Genomic DNA, 6,419 nt, shown 5'->3' with positions numbered 1-6,419 from the left:
CTTTGCACTTGATATATATATTTTAGAACTAGCTTGTCATTTTTTTCAATGAAAATATCTGCTGAAACTTTCATTGATTTATAGATCGATTTGAAAATGACTGACATTTTTATAGTATGAGCTTTCGAATTCATGCACATGGAATGTGTCTTTGTTTCTTTAAGTCTTTTGAATTTTATCTCTAAATTTTTTCTAAAGTTATCTGTGAAGACATCTTGCATATCTTCTGCTAGACTTATTCCTAGGTAAGTGGAAACTGGTGTGCTGCCTTAGCTCCTCCATTAGGACTAAGGATCTCATTCCTCCTGCTGCTGGTAGTCTTGCTGACTGAGGGATATTTCTTGTATTTTTCCAGAAATTTTCCTCTTCTACAGAGAAGTGCCTAACCATAATTCTCACACTTCTACCACTGACTGATTAATTCAGGAGAGTAGTTATAAAGCCTCATCCCTTTGCTACAAGAGTAGGGTTGTCAGATAAAATACCAGACACCCAGTTAAATTTTAATTTCAGGTTAGCAAGAATTCTTGTATTAAACATACTTACACTAAAAAAGTATCCCTCTTTATCCAAAATTCAAATTTGACTGTGCAGCCTATTTTCTTTTTGCTTTTCACTAAATCTGTCAATGCTACGCAAGGGTGGACAACTATAAAGTGCCATCCCATCTTCATAGTTTTGGATGAGTATAAGAACAAAGTATAATTCTGTTTATACTTTCTTGATATGGTTAATCAAATCACTGGTTACTAACCTTTTCTCTTTTTTAGTATATGCCTTCTAAGACTATATATTTTTCTCATAAGAATGGATTTACCTACATCCCAAAAGTTACAATGTATAGAATTTTCAATATCATTCAATTCAAAATATTTTCTAATTGTTATTGCTCTGTTGTCTTGGACCCATGGTTAATTTAGAGCATGTTTTTAAATTTTCAATCATATAGGGACATTTTAGTGACCTTTTTGTTACTCACTACTTATTTCTGGTGTGGTCAGAACCTATCCTGGATGATCTCAATCTTTGACATATTTGAGACTTGCTTTTTGGTCCAACAGATGGTCGATTTTAGGTGCACATAGACTTGGAAAACATGTGTATTCTGCAGTTGTTGTATAATGATCTATGAATATTAATTATATGAATTTGGTTAATAGTGTTATTCCACATCATCCTTGCTGAATTTTTAAAAAATTCTATAGCTATACTAGGTTTTTGCTTATTCTATTATTATAGAAGTGTGTTAAAATTCACTCTAATTGTGGAATTACCTCTAATAATTCTTATTTCCTTAATTTTAACTTTTGTGACCTTATTATATTTAATCAAATTTTACTTGGTTAGGGTGCTATAGCTTGTTCTGTCCTTTAACATTTTTAAGCTTTCTGCATCATTATAATTTAGATGTGTCTCTTATAAGAAATGTATACTTGTTTTATTTTCTTTCACATCCAGTTTGATAATTCTTATATTGATCACTTATTACATTTATATTTAGTATTATTTCTTATTTATTTGGCTATACATCTATTATTGCAACTTTTTCTAATGTTTAATCTGATTCAAGTTTTGTTGCTGTTGTCATTGTTTTCCCTTATTGTATTTTTTTGGATTTTTCTCATTTTTCCCACTAGCTTTGTTATATATTCTTTAATGGTTCACCTAGAGCAGTGATGGCGAACCTTTTGAGCTGGGCGTGTCAGCATTTTGAAAAACCCTAACTTAACTCTGGTGCCGTGTCACATATAGAAATTTTTTGATATTTGCAACCATAGTAAAACAAAGACTTATATTTTTGATATTTATTTTATATATTTAAATGCCATTTAACAAAGAAAAATCAACCCAAAAAAATGAGTTCGCATGTCACCTCTGACACGCATATCATAGGTTCGCCATCACTGACCTAGAGATTAGTACATATTTCCTTGACTTGTTAAACTCTAATATTAATTAGCTCTTCTGTCTTTTAACTGACAATACAAGGATCTTAGGACACTTTAAGTAGTTACAGAGAATGATTCCCAGATATTGTTATCCCCATTTTACAGATAAAAATACTGAGGTTCTGAAGAATTAAATGACTTGTTTATGCCCTCAGAGCTAAGTGACAGAGGCATTTGAACTATGATGGATACAGGTTGCACTATCTGGAGTCCTTCCAGATCCATTGCTGACACATATTTTCATAGTGCTCATGAGTCTATGGACTGTTTTATTAACAACTGTCCAGAGAAGTACAGTGGTATCATAGTCTCCTCCATCAGCCACTTTTATTTTTAATTTTTATAGCAGTTTATCCTCTGTGGTACAGCTTCACATCCATTATGTTATCTAATACTCTCAATAATTCTATTAAGTAAGGAGGACAAAGATTATTACTACTTTTTGAAACGTAAAACCTGGGCTCAGAGAGCTTAAGCAAGTTGCTAGGGCACAGACACTAACTGTTAAGTGCTGTCCTAAAACCAAATTATCCTGATGTCTGCTTCATGCTATTTTCATCACAGGTGTACTGGATCCTGTTGTTGCCAATGTTTTTATGAAAGCTCTTTGATGACATAGAGAGAACTTCTGGCAAATCTGGAGATGACAAAGAGAATAGCTAATGCACTAATGTAACAGGTGAAAATGATTGCTCAAAACATAAAATTAAACTTAAGGATGAATGTAAAGTTGAACATTTATGTTAAAAAATAATTTATTTAAGAAAATAATGGGGTAGAACTAGGTTGCCAGCAGTTCAATTGAAGAAAGTTGTAGGTTTATTTAGTGATTTATTTGTTTTTTAGTTGCCTGCAAGCTTAATATGAGCTATGGTACATGGCTGGGTAAAATCCCTCTTTGCCTACAGCAATTATGTGCAGATTAGTGATGTAGAGTCAGACTTGGGTTCACAACCCAGCTCTGGTATTTACTAGCTGTGTGACCTCAGGTAATTCACTTTTCTTCTGTGCCTCAGTTTCTTCATGTGTAAAGTTAGATACTAATAGCACCTATTTAATAGAAAGGCTGGAGGATTAAATCAAATTGAGTGGGGGTGACTTAGCACTATATCTGATACATAGTAACATGAAAAAATATCAGTTATTGGTAATTTTATTCCATTTAGAATATGACAACCAATTCTATATACCAAATCATAAGGGGGGCACTAACAAATGTGAACATAGCCATGATTGGAAAGAGACTGGAAACCATTTCATATGAGGAATAGCTGAAGAAATAGAATCTCTAGTCTGGAAGAGATAAAACAAGAAATACAGGTATATAGTATAATTTTTGAAGACACTTTTTCCTCAAAGAAGAGGAATTATGTCTCATCTGTGTGGCTCCATGAGAAACAAAGGGGCCAATGGGAAGATCACAGAGAGGTTAAAGGAGGCATATTTTGTCTCAGTGTAAGCAAGAAATATCTTGCCAAGAGTGATATGGAATATCCAATGAAGTGCTGAGTCCCTTGTCACAGGAAATAATGTCAAGGCTGATGATGAAGTGATTTCTCCAACAGGGAAGAAGCTGGTTTGATAAATTCTAAGAACTCTTTGACTTAGAATTGATAATATTCCACTTTGGAGGCAAGAGTCTCTGGATTCTGACAGTCCAAAGTAACATAAGGGATTTCATGTCCCCAAAGAGCCTACTTTTGTACACTCTCAATATCAGTATTTATTATGTATTTCTCTCACTTCAGTGAAGCCTTTCAAGACCAAGCCTTCAGTTGAAAATGAGAGAATAGCATCTCACTAATACTCCATACAATATGTTTTTTAAGCTCTAAAGATGATGATTTCAAATTCCCTCAGTCTTTTCATCTTTCTTCTTTGTTGACTCTTATTCTCTGACTAGAGACCCAGTGCACAGATTCGTGCATGGGTGGGGTCCCTCAGTCTGGCCTGCCGATACTGTGAGGAATCAGGCTCCCTTTTCCCTCCTCTCTGGGTCTGGGGTGCCGGTGAACGAGATTTGGGGCCGACAGTGCCCCAGCAGCAACCTAACCCATGGCCGAATCCACGAGGAATCGGGCTCCCTCCTCTACTGGTTGGATCATCGGCCCCCTGGTGGTCATTGTATGTCATAGCTACCAAGTGAACAGTTGAATGGTCAGACAGTCACTTAGGCTTTTATATATATATAGATAATTATATCTGTACCTAGATAGCTTTAGAGGGAAGAATAACACTATTTCAGTAGGATAAAATAATGGCTATTTCTTCTGATCTCAAACTCAAGAAATAACTCCTAGAGCTATACCAGCCTTTACGTATATATGGCTTCACATCCAAACATCTAGGAAAGGATGTAGCAGAAGGAGGTATGTCAAGGAGGAGATGAACAGTGAGCTAGGAGTAGTGGACTACAATTCCAAGTCTCAACTGCCACTTCCTAAGACCCATAGTCATGTTTGTGAATATGATCTTAGGAAAACATGACTCCCCAGTGAAATGTCACAGCAAAAATGAATTCTCTGGGCAAAAAAAAAGAATAGAACAGCTAATAACAAATGGAAAATTATGGACTGCAAGCCAAAACCAGCCTGCTGTTTGTTTTTGTAAATAAAGATTTATTATGGTAGCCAAGCCCATTTATTTACATACTAGAGGCCCGGTGCACAAAAATTTGTGCACTGGTGGGGGGGAGGTGTCCCTCAGCCCAGCCTGTGCCCTCTCACAGTCTAGGACCCCTCAGGAGATAACCACCTGCTGGCTTAGGCCCGCTCCCCGGGTGGCAGATGGCAGGTCCTATCCCACGGTGCCTGCTCTGCCTCCCCGGGTCACCCACGGTGGGGCAGGTGAGAGATGGTGCTGCCCTGCCACCCCGGAACCTTAATCCTCAGAACCTATAAATATGCTACATTATGTGGCAAAAGAGGCTTTGCAGATATGATTATGCTAAGATTTGAGATGGGGATTACCCAGGTGGACCCAATGTAGTAATTAGTTTCCTTTTAAGTAAAAGAAGGAGGCAAGCGACTCAGAATCAGAAAAAGAGATGTGATGATGGAACCAGAGATCAGAGTGAAGCAATTGCTGGCTTTGAAGATGGAGGAAGAGAGACAAGGAATGCAGGCAGCCTCTTTAAACTGGAAAAGGCAAGGAAATGGCTTCTCTTCTAGATTCCCAGAAGAAACATAGTCCTGCTTACACCTTGGTTTTAGCCCTCTGAGATCCATTTCACATTTCTGGCCTCCAGAACTATAAGATAATAAATGTGTGTTGTTTTGACTCATTGACTTTGTGGTAATTTCTTACAGCAGTAATAGAAAATGAGTATAAAACTTCTAGAGATTCTAATTTAGTATGTCTGGATTTGGGTGCCTAGATTCCTGAATTTTAGATCTATGGCTGCTATCAATACAATGTGTTTCCTCGGGCAGTCACTAAGCTTCAATTTTAAAGAAAAGAAAGCGATACTACAAAAGGTTAATACCTTCTTAGCTTATAAAGTTCTCTTTTTGTTCATGTGAGATAAATGGATGAGATGATGCTTTGAAAAAAAGTAAAAGCACCTTGCATGTGTGAGCTATTACTGTTTGCCTTTTTGTCAGGCCACCTGCACTTCATTTAATATCACTTTAGTTTTGTTATATTTTCAAAAGACATCCAACATGATTTTTTTTCCTCTAACAGCTCTGAGAACATGAAGTCTTCTGTGCTAACATTCTGCAGCTTTGTCAATTATTATAACAGTACATTTTACATTTGGTTTTATGGTTTAAAACAAGCATGTCAAACTTGCAAACTGCAGGTCACATATGGCTCACAACAAATATTTTTGCGGCCCAGCCAATATAATGGTATGTAAGAAACGTTTTAATAAAAATTTCATAACTTATTTTTTACAATATCCTGTTATACATAATTATTAATAACGAACTACAACATTCGCTAATGACTGATTACTATAATCGTGTTGCATTCGTTTCCCTTACTCACATTATGTTTTATGTTCAGGTGCACCATTTCTCTCCACTAATACTAGCAGCGAATATTTTAGCAGCCGATTGACACATCATTAGTCTTGGACTGACTTGTTTAGTGTACGCAACAGGAAATATTTCGCTTTCAGAGAACAAGAAAAATAGGTTTACTTACGTTATGCTTATTTATTTGTGCAGTTATTCAGTGTCTGGTAAATTAATGTTCAAGAAAAATACTAATTTTTATTAAAATGTTCTATTATTTTATGTTAACAATTACTCATTTATTTTAGCCCTTTTTATTCAGCATGTCTCTATCGAAATAAACTTATGTTTCTATGAAAATTGAAGCTTTTGTTTTTTTGTGGCCCACATAAACTTAAACCTTGTTTATTTGGCCCATGTTAGCCTTTGAGTTTGACATGCTTGGTTTAAAAAAAAACAACACTATAATTTATATTACACTAGAGGCCCTTTGCACAAAGAGATTCATGCA

The sequence above is a fragment of the Myotis lucifugus genome, unplaced genomic scaffold (genome assembly GCF_000147115.1).
Source record: "Myotis lucifugus unplaced genomic scaffold, Myoluc2.0 scaffold_2, whole genome shotgun sequence".
Classification (NCBI taxonomy): Eukaryota; Metazoa; Chordata; class Mammalia; order Chiroptera; family Vespertilionidae; genus Myotis; species Myotis lucifugus.
This window is presented reverse-complemented; position numbering follows the sequence as displayed.